General features: G+C 40.8%; 1 pseudogene; it reads right to left on the reverse strand.

The window, feature by feature from the left end:
* The window catches only part of LOC135885792 (dynein axonemal heavy chain 11-like), a 184,110-nt pseudogene that overhangs the window by 31,371 nt on the left and 136,402 nt on the right, over positions 1 to 16,337 (reverse strand).

Below are 16,337 nucleotides of genomic sequence, written 5' to 3' on the forward strand. Positions count from 1 at the left end.
GATTTAGGCTCTTATGTCCCTAAGTCACTTTTGCTTCCCAGTCAGGTGCTTTTGAACATTCTACCTCAGATTTGGCAAGAGGAAGCAGCTTGGTCATGATCCAGCAATGCACTTAAACACACTCTCAACTGTATGCGTGAGTAGGCCCGTTGGATCAGAGCCTCTTTTGTTCCCAGAGGACAGAGTGGAAGAGCGAGTTCAGCACAGATGGTTGGGCATGAGCACTAGTGAGAGCGTGATTTCCAACTCAGGAGCATCACAGCAAAGGAACACAAATGACTCCAAGAGGAGAAGCGCAGAATGACTTGGCTAGTGAATGGGTTGATGTGACATTAATAAATGTGTAGAGAATTTTGAAAGGCAATTTTAAATGTACTGCAAGGCCCCAGATCCAGTGAAGCACTTAAACAGAGGTGAAATTTGGAACATGTGCATACTCCCATTGGCTGTGATCTGGGATTTAAACCCTAAAAATACTGCAATTCTCCAGTATGAGATTTCATAACTATAACTGTAAGAAGAATTTTGGCCTTTGTAGCTGATGGTTAAATCAGGTGCCTTAAGAGCTCCATGTTTCAACCCCAGTTCTGCCACTCACTTGCTCTGTATACCATGGGAAAAATCCAAACCTCCTTGTGCTGTGGTTTGCCCCTCTGCAAAATGAGGATGATAATAATATTTAGCTACCTCACCGGGGTGTTGTAAAGCTTCATTCATTAATGGTCTGGTTGAAATCCCTGTGGCATTATAGGAGGGTAATGTATATAATACAGAACACATGTGGCTGGTACAGAAATTTTATTGGCATGAGTTTGGCATGACCAAGTGAGTTATACAACACAAACATTCCTAACAAGGGCCGTTACATTTATTTTAGATAAGGAACTTTTATACCACACCATCATATTGAGGGTCAGATCCCCAGGTATATCATAGCAGAGGAGTGAAGAAGCTGGGAGTAAAGGTGGTTTTCTGCTACCTTCCTGTCCCCTGCATGGGGCATGTTAACGCAGCCTCAGGCTCAGGAAGGATTGCCAAGGCACGTTGGCCCAGCTCCTCTTAGGTATTTAGGCACCTAATTCCCATTTAAATCAATGGGCATTAAGTGCCTAAATACCTATTGACCTCTGGCTCCACCTCTTGTACTGGAGAGGCCAAGATACCAGTCCCATACCAGCTAGGCATTCCCCATATACTGGAAGAAACCTCAGGCAGCATTACATCCCCTTTGTGCTGCTGGAGGGGCTGAGCATATGGCCATGAGGGTTATGCTGTATATTTAACAAACTTTTTAAAAATATTAGGGAGAGTTGGAACTTTTTTACTGGAATAGTTTTGCTTCTCTCTGCCCACTGAGTACAATGAACCAAACTGTAAATCCCTCAGATGCAGAAATATATGGCTAATTGAATTTTAGAGACCTCTAAAATCACGATTCTGAAGTTCAATGTCTCTGAACTTTCCAGGGTTAGAAGCAGGAGCAGCATGCCCCCTGGAATAACTGGGTCATTGGTCTGAGGCTCAGTGTGAGAGCAATGTAATTTTTGGCAATTTTGTTTTTAATAAAAGGCAGCTGTCTGAAGGGGAAAAAATAGGCAGACAGTGAGGAGATAGAGAAGAAACCCCTGTTTGTGATTAATCCACGAAAGAAATAGTTCCAGTTCATGTAGGTTAAATATATGACCCGTGGACTGCTGCCAGAGCCAGTGAACCACTGGTGAGCTTATGAATAAGAGCTGTTTGGGGAACTGGAAGTTGCCTGGGGGCAGTATTAACTTACCTAAGCAATTTTCTCAAGATTTCATCATATGAAATATTACATGCAAGAAAATGGAACTCGCTTTTAGGTACCACTTTCTCCCTTCCCCCATTTTCTACTCCTTTTTGACATGTGCACCCCTTCCCGTGTCCACACAGACAGGGTAAGTTGTGGCTGAATTCTAGTAAGGAGAGAACAACAAACTGCAGGTGAATTTAGAAAGCCATGCAGCACTATTTCCTATTCAATTAAAAGTCCAAGACAGTCAGAGCCCCTGATGTGTTACCTTTCATTTGACTACCCACATTTTTGACTTTCTGTAAATAATGTACTAAATGGATAAAAGGAGATACCATTTTTGCTTTTCCCCAAGTTACAGATAACAAGACAAGTCCCTTCCCTTACAGTTTCTGCATATCAATGTGATTTAATGTTAAAAAATAAAATAATAATAATAATAATAAAGTGCCAAAATCTCTCTCTGTGTCTCTGTCTTTTTAAAGCATTGCCCTTTTCAAAACAAGGGGAAATTCAGTATAGTTTCAGTGCCACAGTGATCAAACAGTGTCACATCACTATGGCAATTGCTGCCCAGGCCAGGAATACAGATCAGCTTTAATTGTGCAACGCCTTATTGCTGGTGCATGTCAATCAGAACCTATGAATTGAGAAAAATTTGCTCTGTTCATTCTGTTAAATGATGTATCCAATTAAACCTGTTAGAATTCATGATCTTCAGTCAAGGTTAAATGAAAGTAGTTACTCCTGTCAGCTAGGTGATTAAATGCTGCCTACATCAGGCACATTTATGTGCAAAATTAAAATTTTGGTATAAAGCATGAATCTTTATGCATGCCAGTTAATTATCTTGCGGTTCCTCCATTTATTAAATGCCCACTGCATTTCTTCTTAATCATCAGCGTCCTTTCAAAACTTATTTCATAGTCCACATTATGCCAAATTTCAATGTTTAAATGAAATGCTTTATCAATGAAAACTTGCTCTTTTGAAGGATTTGGCTGTTGCTACGCTACTAAAGACGGCCATTATTAATAGTTTTTTAGCCATTATGCAAAAGATCTATTTGTGTTGTGTTGTATAATTCTGAGTGACTGTGATAGGAATCCCTTGTGTTGTTGCTGTCGGTCATTGCCTCATTCTCTGCACCTAGCTGGGACTTGTGCTGCATATCAGCCAACTCCAACAAACACCAAGACAGTAATATACAGTGCTACAAAATTAGCATAAACATAACTGCTATGGGGCCAATTCTGACTCCCTACCCTAGGTGGGAATGGAAGGCCTGGAACACAGACAAATTCAGAGCAGTTTCTCTGTGTGGGGGGAGAGAGAGGGAGAGGAGGGGCAGGATCTGGGGAGCCTGCAGGATATCCATAGCCTCTGCATGTCAGATAAGGATTTCCTTGGAAGCAGGGCCAGTGGATTCAATGGCCAAACACCCATACCTAAAAGAGAACATAGCAGCTATGAGGCCTACACAGCCTAGAGGAGGAGCTCTGCCGCTGCTCCATATTATGGGGTGGATAGAAGACTTTGCTCTCTTCCTCCCTCCTCCAGTGCACAGTCTATTTACTCTGGCTATGTGCTCTGTCCAGGATTTGCACAAAGTCATTCACTGTACCTCAAAAGTATTGTTCAAATTAGGAGCAAGAATTATGTATTGCATATTTACTCTTGTAAGGGCTAATAAAGCCAGGCTTTGAATGCTGCATGCAGTGTAGAACCAGGATACAAATGTGTGTAGTGATCAATAAATAACTAGAAACATATACAAAAAAAGACTGTGTGAAATACTCATTTAAAAAAACTACAGTGTGGCACTAACTTTGCTCGTACAAGGGACATTTCTTCCTATGGTCTGAAATATTCTAGGTAGACATTTATTCCTTTTCATTCTGAGACGGTGTTAAGAACCCCTCTTACAAACAATCAAAATTAAAAATCTACCATGCCTGTTTACTGACAATTGATGAATAATATTTAAATCAGAATGGGAGATAAACTAGTTTAATATATTCTACTAAATAAACAAGCATGCCGCTGTTATTAAAGGTAAATGCCCACAGTAGTTTTCTACTTGTGGAGTGTTATAAATGTAATTTTTATTCACATAACATGTTTAAAAATACAGCTAGATAAAATAAATATTGAGGGTGGCAGAAGGAGTACCACCAATGGAAAGACTGGTAAAACCAACTTGCTAGTGTGTACAGCTCTATCTTTAATGGTCCTCAGAAATTATGGAATGCTGGTTTGAATCTTAAAGGTGATTGATGTGATTTGATTTATTCAGGATCATACCAGAAAATATCTGTTCAGAAAGTATTTCCACAGAAGCTTACACAAATGGCAGTGTTCTGTCACTCAACATATATTTCTAGGCATTCAGTAAGTTTCCTGCACAAATCTTTTGTGGACTGGAGCCTGTAAGCCAATCAATTCTAGCTGAACTTTGGCTTCAGCTTTTTTGAGTCCAGCTAAAAACAACGTGTTTGTCTCTTTGAAAAAATATCTGAAGCTTCTTGATCCATGCAGCAGCACACTGAAGGGTAACTATCACAATCATATTTCTGGAGTATCTGAAAAATGGAAAAGGTCACTCCACTGAAGCCGCCCTGGAAAACGCCTGGAGATCGAAGGAAAGGCTTCCCTTTGCTCACCCCTTAAACAGCTAAAGACAAAGCCCTCCTTCCGGTCCTAGGCAGCTGCACCCTATCAACTGCAAATAATGGACTTTTCTCTCTTGGCAGCCGTGAGAAATAAAACTCTGCTCCCTCCTCTCTCTGGCAGTTGTTTACAACCACTCCACACCAAAGTTCAATATTTTTAGGTATCTAAATATAATGCTATCAGCCACTGCGAATAAAGGAGTATCATCAGGCTTGCAGACAACAGAATCCTCACCAAGCCTTGCAGAGGGTGGTGACAAGCCTTGAAAAGTGAACTGGAAAATAAGCCTTTCACTAGTTTCCCAGAAGGCTGATGCTGAAGCTCCTGGATTTGGCTCGGCCTGTCTAGCACATAAATGTTCTTTATTCTTCTTCCTCCACCCACACTTAGCACTATTCCACTCCTCCAGACATACAGAGGCCAGGAATTGCAGGCTGTATACTACAAACCCAACATGTCCTTGCCATTGTTAACTGTTGCCATGTGCATCAGTATGGATATTTAGCTGGATATTTCTGCTCAAGTGCTCCCCAGCAGAAGTTCTCAAACTTTTTTGCTGTGTCCCCCTTTGGAGATTCATGTCCTATGCATGCCCCCCTCTTTCTCAGAAATTGTGTTTCCATGGATGCCTGGGGTCTAGCATCCCATCCCATTCCTCCCTGGCCAAGGACATGCTCTGGGTTGGCAGCCCCAGCAGGACTCTGAGCTGCACCCTCTTCTTGTGCCTCTGTGCCATAGACCCCCAGAGTCACACACAGGCCTCAGGCTCCTCCAGCCCTGGTGCAATCCCCAGCATGCATGAGCAAGAGCCTGTGTAGGCAGGAACTACTTCCCCAAGGGGAACATGCACATCGGCCTCTGGAGAAGCGAGCGAGCTAGAATGTCTCCCACACCTCCCAAACAGAGAGAGGCCACTCCCTTCTCTCCTCATCCCTCCTGCCTCCTTGTTCTTCCACAGCAGAAGCTGGGGCAGGAGACTCAGCTAGTGGGAGGAATTCTTATTTTATTGTAACCCTTCTGCCAGGTGGAGTCAACAGCAACCAGGGCCAGGTCCAATATCTAGGGTTTCCTTTTCAACAATACAACACAACACAGAACCAGCTCGAGCCCCGCCAGCCACCGTTCCGCTCTGCTGGCCGTCCTCCCAGCTGCCGTTCCGCTGGCTGCTCCACTGGCCACCCTGCCAGCCACTCCGATGCCCACAGTTCCCTTCTGCTGTCACCTGCTTCTCCACTGTGACCTCTGTAGGTCAGTCTCTTGAGGTTCCCCCACAGCTCTATGTGATTTTCAGCTCTTAGTGATTGTCAGATCCTAATGGGGAAAATTCATTGTAGGGAAGAAACCCTGTTCCACAACAAGTGATTCCAGCTCTAATGATCACTTAACAAAATGAAAAGACTCCTAATGGAGCCCTACTTAGCTCTGTCTTTGAACAGTGGGGAGGGGCAGGTTAAACTGTGCCTGGGGCTCTGAGATAGAGCCCACACCTCCTAGCAGGGACACCTGTCCCCACCCCTGCTTACTTTCACAGTGGTCTGCATCTAAGCCCCCGGTTTAGCGGAGTTCATTTCAGTTGAGGGTGACCCCCCTCAATCAGGACAGGCTAAGCACAGTTCTAGTGCCCTTTACTTATACAGTAAAGATAACATTTCACTACCCCTGCATTCAGATTTAAAATTTTTATTAAAGCTAATGTTAAAAAAATTATATAATACATAGGTTGAGAAAAGTGTCTGTACATCTGGGTATAGTGCTTAGTTTATCCACAAATACAAAGTTTGTTTTTAAAGTCATATGATACATAGAGTACATAATCAGCAATAACCCACATTTAGGTGAATAGATTTAGCAATACATTTTAGATATTAGAATCCGAATACTCAGGTATATCACTCATGAAAAGTTATTTAGAGAGTTGGTTGTGGAAAGCAAAATATACGAGTGAAGATTGTCCTTCAGTAATTGAGAATTAGGTAAGTTGTCCATTTAGAAAATACAATCTATGAGGAAAGTATTTCAGTTACTTTCCTGACTTATTTGTAACCCAACATCAACCAAAGTTCATCACTTTGGGCAACACAGCTCTGTCTGCTGGATACCTAGGCAGAATAGGTATGTTCATGTAAATACAATCTGCTCCTGAAGTCTTTTCCCCTCTCCATATAGTTGTCAGCGGAGAGCTCATTCACACTCTGCTTACATCCTCAACAATAATTGGAAGAAACAAGAAAACATTCTTAATCAGTTACTTCCTTGCACCCCCCTGATAATCTCATCATGCCCTGCCCCCCCCAGTTTGAAAACCCATACTCTACAATAAAAGAGTGACATGTGATTTAATGTGTGATCGTTAGGTTTCAGTGTTATCCCACCTCTCTTAAAGACCTTGGTTCAAGCTCTGTATCTACAAATTTAAGGAATGCAAACCCAGCATCGATTTATATTTGGAGTAGGGTATTTCACAGGCATAAGGGTTAGGAGCTTCATTGATGGCAGATTAAATTGGGCAGAAAATGAGTGACACTAGCTGGGAAGAAAAAACAACCACTTAAACATGGTGTGGGTTGTGCATCACAGCTTTACATGTACACAGGAATATTTGAATACATACACATTTATCTGATGTCATATGCTGTTTTATTTCTCAGTCTGATCTACAGATATAAAAGCAGTATTTTATAGTAAGGAGAACATCAGATCTATGAATTCCACAAAAAAATCACTATGGAGTTCTTTACATTTCAGTAACTCATGACAAAATCCAGAGAATTTTTGCTTTAGGATTTGCAGTCACTTTCAGTCAAAACCTCACCTATAGATAGAAGGCTATTAAGCATATTTGTATCTAGTAATTTGTTATTCTTTGTTTTAATTTTTGTGTGTGTTTTGCCCCTAAAAACTAAACAGAATTCATCAAGGAATAGAATGGAAGGAATTTTTTTTGTACTGAATATTATAAATGAATTGAACAAAGATTGCTAGTGTTTGTCATTTTCCTTATCTGTACACATGAATACGTTATATACTCATTTCCATTGCAAATGGTACATCAAAATGATCATAGCAAACTGAAATATATTGTACATTTCATTATTTAATTTCTTTGAAAGTATCACTCACAAAAATGTTCAGTTGTCACTGTTCTTGAACTAAAGCTTTATGGCGCGATGAAAGACATAGAAGTGCTAATGGTGTCAGTCCAGAATAAAAACAGGCCACAAGCTTTGGAAAATTATTAATTATTTGTATTTAATTAGCTAGAGTCCCTAATCAAGTTCAGGGTCAGTTGTGCTAGGCACTGTACAAACACTTAATCACTCTGCTTGTAGGCTATATTCCTTTCCCTTTCTCTTTGTATGGCAAAGGTTAATCCAGATCTCAGAATGGCATTCAAAAATACAGTAGGGGGGAAAAAATCCAATACAGATCATGGATTGGAGTTCTTCATCACAATGTTAGGAAGGGCCCACCAATCAGAATAAGAGAAACAAGACTGGGGAATAAATATACAACAGGGAAGATAACCACACCCTTTTGGATCTAAATTAATTATTGTAAACAGCACATTGGACCAAACCCTGCAACCCTTACTCATGCACCCAATGAAATAAATGGGAATACTTGTGTGAGTAAGGACTGCTTATTTGCTTTACCAAGGGATTACATGATCAGCTTAATTTTTTGGAGGATTATTGGACAAATGTTAGAAAAACCAACCTCTCTTCTGAGACACTTTCTTTTGAAGTAAAATAAACAAACAAACAAAAAACCCCACGCACTAGATAATTTTGAGTTCAAATGTTCATTGCTCCTGGGTGTTTTTTAAAATTCCTTTTTAAAGCTAAATAGTCAAATCAAAATGGAGTGAAATGTTCATCTTCTGGTGTGTTTTATAGCTTGTTTTTATAACTTGCTTTGTTACTTAGAAATGTTACAGAGGCTAAAGGCAACTTTGTACTTAACTAGTCTTTATCAGTCCAAATAGGCACACACTCAAGTTTGTTGTTCTGTAATACTGCTGTGTTAGCAATTCCCTGAGTTTAATGTAAAATAGGAGCCAAAATCACATTAACATGAAAGGGAATTTTTGGAGGGTGGCTGAGTTTGTTTGTTTTGGGGGGTGAGGGTGGGGTTGTTAGTTATTTGGAGCTTTAATTTTCAGGAAAAATTAAAGCTAGAAAAATTCACTGTTTGTTGCGGGAAGGAGTCCCTTTTCTCTAAATACTTTTATTCTAGTCACAGAAATTGAATCTTTTGCTATATTTGTTCACATTGATTTGAGCACATTATGTTGTGGGGTAAAGATGGTTTTAATAGTGTTCCTGTTACAGTGCAACACTTATGGCACTGTATCAACCACAGTGGAATATAGCTAACTACTAGTTTAACTACTATCTGGTTAGTACAGAGATCCGGTCAAATAATAACCAAGCCTAGTTGGTCTACAATTATAGATATTTATGGTCAAGGTCAAATGTAATTTTCAAGTCTGAAATATATGTTGAGTCTCCAAATTTGGTTGCGGCACACTTCACCCATAAGGGGGAAAAACAGAAAAGAAAACATAGTCAATTCAAACAATAAAATAACCTATTTCAAACTTCTTTTGAATAACCGAGTTTCTCTGCTGCCATAGCAGAATGGTATTGTACATTTATTGGCTTGAGGCAAGGACTGGAGTTTTAGATCCACTTCACAATACACCTAAACTGTAAAACAGTTTCAGCATTTTAAAAGTGAAATAAGTCATTGTTTGAAAAGATCGTGGATGGTTGGCACCTATATTCTTGATCACACCAAGAGGTTGATATGGGGAATAGTGAATAATGAATTGGAATTCATCTCCTCTCTCCTAGAGGCAAAAAGTTTGAAGGAAAAAAAAAAAAGCAACCCCAAGTAGATTTAAAAGCCATAGAACCCTGGACTCGAAATATTTGGCTCATATAGTCCCCAGGTGTTTCACCAAGAATTCACACAATCTCCCTCCAATCAAAGTTAATAGGCATTTCGGATGTCCAAAGAATGAAGGATTGACCCTTTAGAAGCAATGATTTAAGGCCTCAGTGTTGCAAAATGCTGAACGCCCTCAGCTCCCATTGAGTTAGTTCAATGAGACTTGGCGATCTCAGCAGTCTCAGTAGTTCCCATTCCTGCACCCACTGACTTCAGTGGGAGTTTTGTCTAACTCAGAAGTGTAGTATCTGCCCGAACCTATTTTATAGATTCTATTTCTGTTCCAATTCTACTCTCATTTACCCTCACGTGACACCACGGGCCTCCATGGAGTTGCACAGAGTAAGTCAGAGCTAAATTGGGCTGTCTATATTTTATAATAAAAACAATACTGAATATAATTCTGAACTTGTTCATAGTACTAAGCCTTTTAATCTTTTGCACAGAAAAGTGGAGTAAAAATAAGGAATTTTGTTCAAAGAAACAACACTATTGCACTGCCCCAGGATCAGCCCAGCAAGGTGATTGTTCATCTGCTGCTTCAGGGAGCAAGTAAACTGCAGCAGGTCTACTCCTAGTGCCGTGCAGTGCACTCTTCCCAGCAAGCCTGTACAGCTATGCTCCTTGGTGCATTGGAGAGTGGAGCTAAGGCACTGGCCGGTCCCTGCCCCCCTACCACTCCCCTGTACAAGGGGGGCCAGAATGGTCCTGTACATTTATTTCCCTTCTCCTGTGCTGCCACCCTAGCCTTGCCCCTCCTTCCGCCCCCTAAATCACCAGGCTAACTGGGCACAATTTGGCCCTATGACAGCTGACAATACTACCTTACAAAGAAATGCTCAACAATACATAACAGGCTTGTACGACTGCATATTTACCTTAACAAATACATTTCAAACATTCAATTAGTTTACAGAATTATATTATGAATGCATTTATTTGTCTACTAGTAACACAGTAAAATGTCATTAAAAAAAACAAGAGAACAATTAGGAACATTAAACCCTTATACAAGCTCAGCAAATATGGCAGCAAGAGATCATCAACCTCTTTAGTGTGTGCTTTATTTAACTGGTTACTTTATTAATAATATTAAAAGTGCACCAGTTCAGAACCAAGAATCTTATAGCAAGTAATGCTACAAAATCTAGGTTTTCACAAACTGTGCTACATACAACACAGGGAGAAAAAATGCCTGTTTTTAAAATATTGTAAAATAACAAGGCCCCAGATCAGGTTAAATACATACATCTTTTTGAAGTGCCACGTGGCAGGAGAGCAGATTGATAAAGGACAGAAGAAATGCTAAATATGCATCATGACAAACAGTGAAAAATTAAGTATTGTAACTAACATTAATTACACTCTCGTAAGATGAATAGGCTGCTCATCATTAATGAGAACGTATACCTTTGTCTAAGTTTCACATCTACCTGTGATAAATGTGCTAACGCTGATAAAATTCATCATAGTAACATTTGAATTAACAGCACACTAATAGATTGACATGCGAGTATGAATAAAGCATTTAATCATAAACACTGTACACACCCAAGAGCAAATTTTCTTTTATGCATATATCAAACAAAATGGGAATGATGAACATTACAATCTTATTTTCGGTTATATTGAGATAACCTCACATTATTGCCCCAAATATTTATAATCCAGACTATTAGATAGTTTGGACAGAGTACACTTGTAGGAGAGATTCGGGCGGTTTAATTATAGAGCGATGATCATCTCTGAATAGAAAGGGTGGGGCTCAATACAAAATACCCAGTGACTCTTTCTCACATGACAGGGAGGGAATATTCAGACATGCCTCACGTTGGGCCAGATCCAGCTCCTACCGAACTCTGTGAAGCCTTGTCTACGCCCAGGGTTTATTTCAAACTACCTTTAGTTTGTGCAAATTAAAATGACTTACATCCACACAGCGCAATTCTTGACGTGTATTAACTAGCCAGTTAATATGTATTCTATGATCCACTTTGAAGGTGGTTTAATTCATTGTGTATTGGGTTAATGCAGACTATTGTTCACAGGGGCACAGCTCTACCTTGCATTAGCTTTGGCAGCCTTCCAAATGCCATCATACAATGCTTTCCATTATGCCAGGACTGGCCTGTGTTCACCTGTGTGCCCTGCACTGCTCTAGAGTCATCCTGACCAGATGTCGCCTCCCCATTTAAATGTTGGCACAAAGCCAAGATTGGTCCATTTGTTGCTGCACACCCCTGGAGTTGTATATATTCTACATTGCTATTGCAGCACTATAGCACACCCTGTGCAAGCCCAGGAGCCGTGCAGAGGGCCTGGATCTCCTATCCCCCTGGGGAGAGGTAAGGGTGGAGGCAGCCCTTGCCAGGAAACACAGAAATACAGATGTGTAGGAAGCAATATCTAAGGGACTGGATGAGAAGGGTCACTTCCAGGACCCCATGCTATGCCAACCCAAAGCAAAGAGACTCAGAAACACTTATAAGAAAACCAAATACAAAACCAGGCTCTCCAGCAGTGCTCCTATTGAGAGTCTTTCCATTGATTTTAATAGAAGTTTGATAAGGCCTACTGCCCATTTAAGTCATTGGGAGCCTTTCCATTCTTTGTTCCTCATAACTCCACCCCCACTCATGCTTGGCTTGGCCTATGTAGCAGGGGACTGACCTTTTCCTGCCCACAGAGAATGCAGGCTTATCTCCAGACTCTCTGCTTTCAGTGATTTCCTCTTTGTCATCTGCTGGACCTCTCTACTGCACAGGTGTAGCTCCCAGTTCTTCCACCAGCTCTAAAGGCAGCTTTAGGGGGTGAGAGCTGGAAGCCAGCTACTAAAATTGAGAGAAGTAGCTGACAGGCAGTAGTGGGAAGGGCAGTCTGACACGTAGTCCTGGATCAGTGACGGGGACAGATGTTTTCCAGGGATGGGTTCCAAACCTGGGCTTGTCCTGACCAAACCAGGCATATTAGCAGGTGGCTTCCCTTCTCTTCCCCCTGCCCCACTTACTAGAAGGATCTGTGCATGCGGTAAGCCAAGGAAGAGGGGGAGGCAGGATGGTTTGATACCTCTGATATGTTTGTGCTCTGTTGGGAATGGAACAGGTACCGTGGGTGGGTGGCTGCTTTAAGAGAAGGTAGGCAGTGGCTTAAAAGGAGCCACCAGCCACTGTCTGCTCTCCACAGAGGACTTCTGCAGTGAGAGCAGGAGTCTGGCAGTTTCTCCACACCAAGTGCTCCTCTCCTCCAATCCATGTGGGCTATTCCAGCTGCTACCACTACTCTCCTGCCCCAGTCTCATGCAGGGCAAAGACAGGATGGGGAGAAGGCAGCCACTGGAGTTCAGAGCCTCTCTTTGTTTTTCCACAACCTGTCCTGCACACAGAGTGATATCAGCAGCCACACACAGCTGGAACCACTGCTGGAGAGGTCTCCTGCGTCCTACAGGTTGGGAACTACTGCCCTATGTACTGTACATTCCTACAAGAAGAAAACTTGCATTCCTCATTGTCCAGTGCATTACGGCATCCCATTGGAATTCCACATCGCAGCACAAGTATAACCAGAGCAATGGGTTTCTCTCTTCTCTGTGGGTGAAGACTGAGGCACACAGAGTAACTCTCATGAATGCTAATCACATTTAGCTACATAAAACCCTTGTCCTAGAGCAATAAAACCAGTGATTACTTATTAAAAAGTTTGAAACGTTCTGAACTTTCAATTGGCATATTTAAAACATGCTATTTAGTGAAATCACTAATAGCAACAATTGGCCCCTCACCAAACCAACAGAGGCAGTGTCAAAGCAAAGTCCATACACAGAGTAAGCATAAAAAATTATTTCAACATTGCTAATGTGGAGCTGTTCTATCCACTCGTCTGATTAAATATAATTTACTGCAGGTTGTTCAAACAATACAAGGGCATTGGTGGGTTTTTTGAACCGTTAAACAGAGGTTTCATATACTTCAATTTCAACCCTGGCCCAACTTCTGCTGCTTGTCCACCCAATCTCTGCCCCCTCCTCCAGGGGAGACTCTGGGGCCATGGAGTGCCCTCTGTAGAGTTTGGAGCATGGTAAGACTGCCACACCGAGACAGCTAATCCCACCGCTTTGATCAGAAAGGGAAGATCCATGAGGGGACCTACGGGAGGATCACCAGGCCAATGGAATACTAGTGAAAGTGAGTGAAGAATCGTGGCCTCCCCCAACTCTTGCTGTCTTCCCAGCATCAAGACTGCTTACTTTGGCTTTGAGCACGATATGGTTGGCAATTTCACCCTCCAAACTGTTTACACTACCACTACAAAAAGCTAGAGCGGAGCATGCATATAGTCTAGCAGCCAGAGTGCAGAACTAAACGCTAGGGCCTCCTGAGGTCTGACTACACTTACAAGGTCAAACCCCTCCAAATAAAGAAAGATGGTAAAGTTACCACTTTGCTTGAATCTAGATTTACAGATAATCTATGACATTTTTAAAAAAACATTTTCTCATATACTTTATTATGACTATTGACAAGAAGTGAATTCTTTTGCATTTTCAGAAGAGTAGGGCTGAAAGAAAGGAAATTTTTAAACTCTAAACTGAACAGATTAATACTAGCTTAAAACCTATCTTGTGGACTCTAATGATATTAATAACCCAAGCACAGAGTCTGACGGCGGCTAAAGATTTTGTACACACAAATTCTGGGTTGAATTGTGGGTCACTAAGATAATCTTTTTTTATAGTCTTAACAGTGATTTCACAGGTGTGTTCCTTATCAAAATGTACAAGATTTTGGAGGAAACCATTTACCTAGAAAACAAAGAGAAAACACTGTGAAGATGTATTAATCATGTAGTACAGGAAACTCGAGGAGCTTTTAGCACCAGCCACAAAGCACCAGCCCAGTAGATCTGGGTCAGTTTGCAACTGTATTTCCACATATGCAGCCAGTACTTAGAGAAGGTCTGGGGAGAGTGTCATATTCACAGGTCAGCTATGAGAGTGAAGCAAACAGAGATAAATTACCAACACTTAAGAAACTACACAAGGGCACTTAGTGGAAGCCCTTTTTCACAAACCTCCAGGTATATCCACATACTAGAGACTGATAACAAATGGCTTGAATCTACTTTTGTTAATCATTTTGAATGTTAACTTAGATAAAGATTTCTTATTTGTGGAAACCTGTTCTTCTTCTTTCTAAACATTCTTTTCATTGAGGTTAATCATGACCTGAATATCCAGGTTGACCCCAAACAAACTTCCTCTTCCTTTTCCATGTTATCAAACGGATCTATCATGATCCATAAATGTTGTACATGGCAAATTTAGCTTGAGACATCTGACTAGTGAGAAACAACAGATAAGTTAATAAAGAGAAAATAAAAACAAAAATCCCAAATGAGTCCAAATGGATTGTTTTGTATATTTTTTCTGGCTTTGTATTTTTGCATGTTTATGGGGGGAAATCTTTATGAAAAAAAAAAATTAAAATAAGAAACCTCCCTCTGAAATTAATGGGAGTTTAAATGAGTCTGGCTGGCAACACATGGCTCATAGTGTCCAATCCTGCTGTCACTCCACATGAGGAATTCCCATTGAAGTCAATGGGAGGTTAGTGTTCAGGAGGACTGTAGGATAGTGTTTTCCCCTGGCTCCTATTACTATTTGCAGATGGGTAGTGCTGCTTTTTTAAACTCACATTACTAAGTATCTTGGGCATTAGACATGACCTTTTTGTGCAGGCCTGTTCTTTGATCTCAACAAGTCTTTTGGGTAATCTAGCAATTTGCTAACAACAGCCTCAAAGAAAAATAACACAAAGCTTTCATTCTACATGCAAGCTATGCAAATACAGTGTCTCTCAATGATGTGTTTCATAATCACAGCTTTAAATGTCTATGATCATGGAGGTATTCTAGCTGTTCCAGAATACAGGAATATATTTCATCTCTGGAGAAGATCAATATTTAATCCAGGTAATGACTGATTCACTAACATGAACCCTACTTGAAACTGAAAATAATGTATTTTCCTTTTATTCACTGACGTTTGTTGTTATTGTTTTATAATGAATAATAAGAAACCAAGGTAACTAAATATTTAAAGTTCATTACTTTGCAAAAATGTAATTTATAAATGCTTAATCTAAACAGCCTAATGGTCAATCATTAACTCAGTATTATATAACAACATGACTCAGTTTATTCTCCCAGTTGATAAACAACTTTGTAGCAAAACAAACTGAATCTTCCAAGTAGTCAGATGAATAACCAAAGTGATAGAGTTGGATGCAGAAAGGTTAATAATTAATAATTCTGGCTAGACTTAAACTCTGAATATACAGTAGTCTAATGACATAGTCGTCTTACTTGGGGTTTTAATCTGCATAGGGCCGAATGCCCTCCACTCCCACTGAGAACCTTGTGCAGCACTGGACTCTAAAGGCATGCTTCTGAAAGAGAAACCTATTTAGCAGCTATTTTTTTAATCCCATCTCCTAGAACTGGAAGGGACCTTGAAAGGTCATCGAGTCCAGACCCCTGCCTTCACTAGCAGGACCAAGTACTGATTTTGCCCCAGATCCCCAAGCGGCCCCCTCAAGGATTGAACTCACAACCCTAGGTTTAGCAGGCCAATGCTCAAACCACTGAGCTATCCCTCCCCCCATTGAGGGATGATTATAAGATAAGCACTTGAAAAGTTCACCTATAGTCAGGGCTTTCAGCAATTTTATGACTAAATGGTCAGACAAATAGGCTAATGATTTTACCTTTTCATTCCAGCACAGGTAGCTTTGTATAACTACCATCCATTTTCCATTAGTTCATTTGTACTGGAGGATTTTGGTAATATTTTTGGAGGACATGGTTGGTGACATTAAAGGAGGCTGAAACCTGAGCTGGAGCTCTCCCACTCCCAAATAACAGACAGACTCATACCTAA

Source organism: Emys orbicularis, chromosome 11, assembly GCF_028017835.1.
Source record: "Emys orbicularis isolate rEmyOrb1 chromosome 11, rEmyOrb1.hap1, whole genome shotgun sequence".
NCBI classification, from domain to species: Eukaryota; Metazoa; Chordata; order Testudines; family Emydidae; genus Emys; species Emys orbicularis.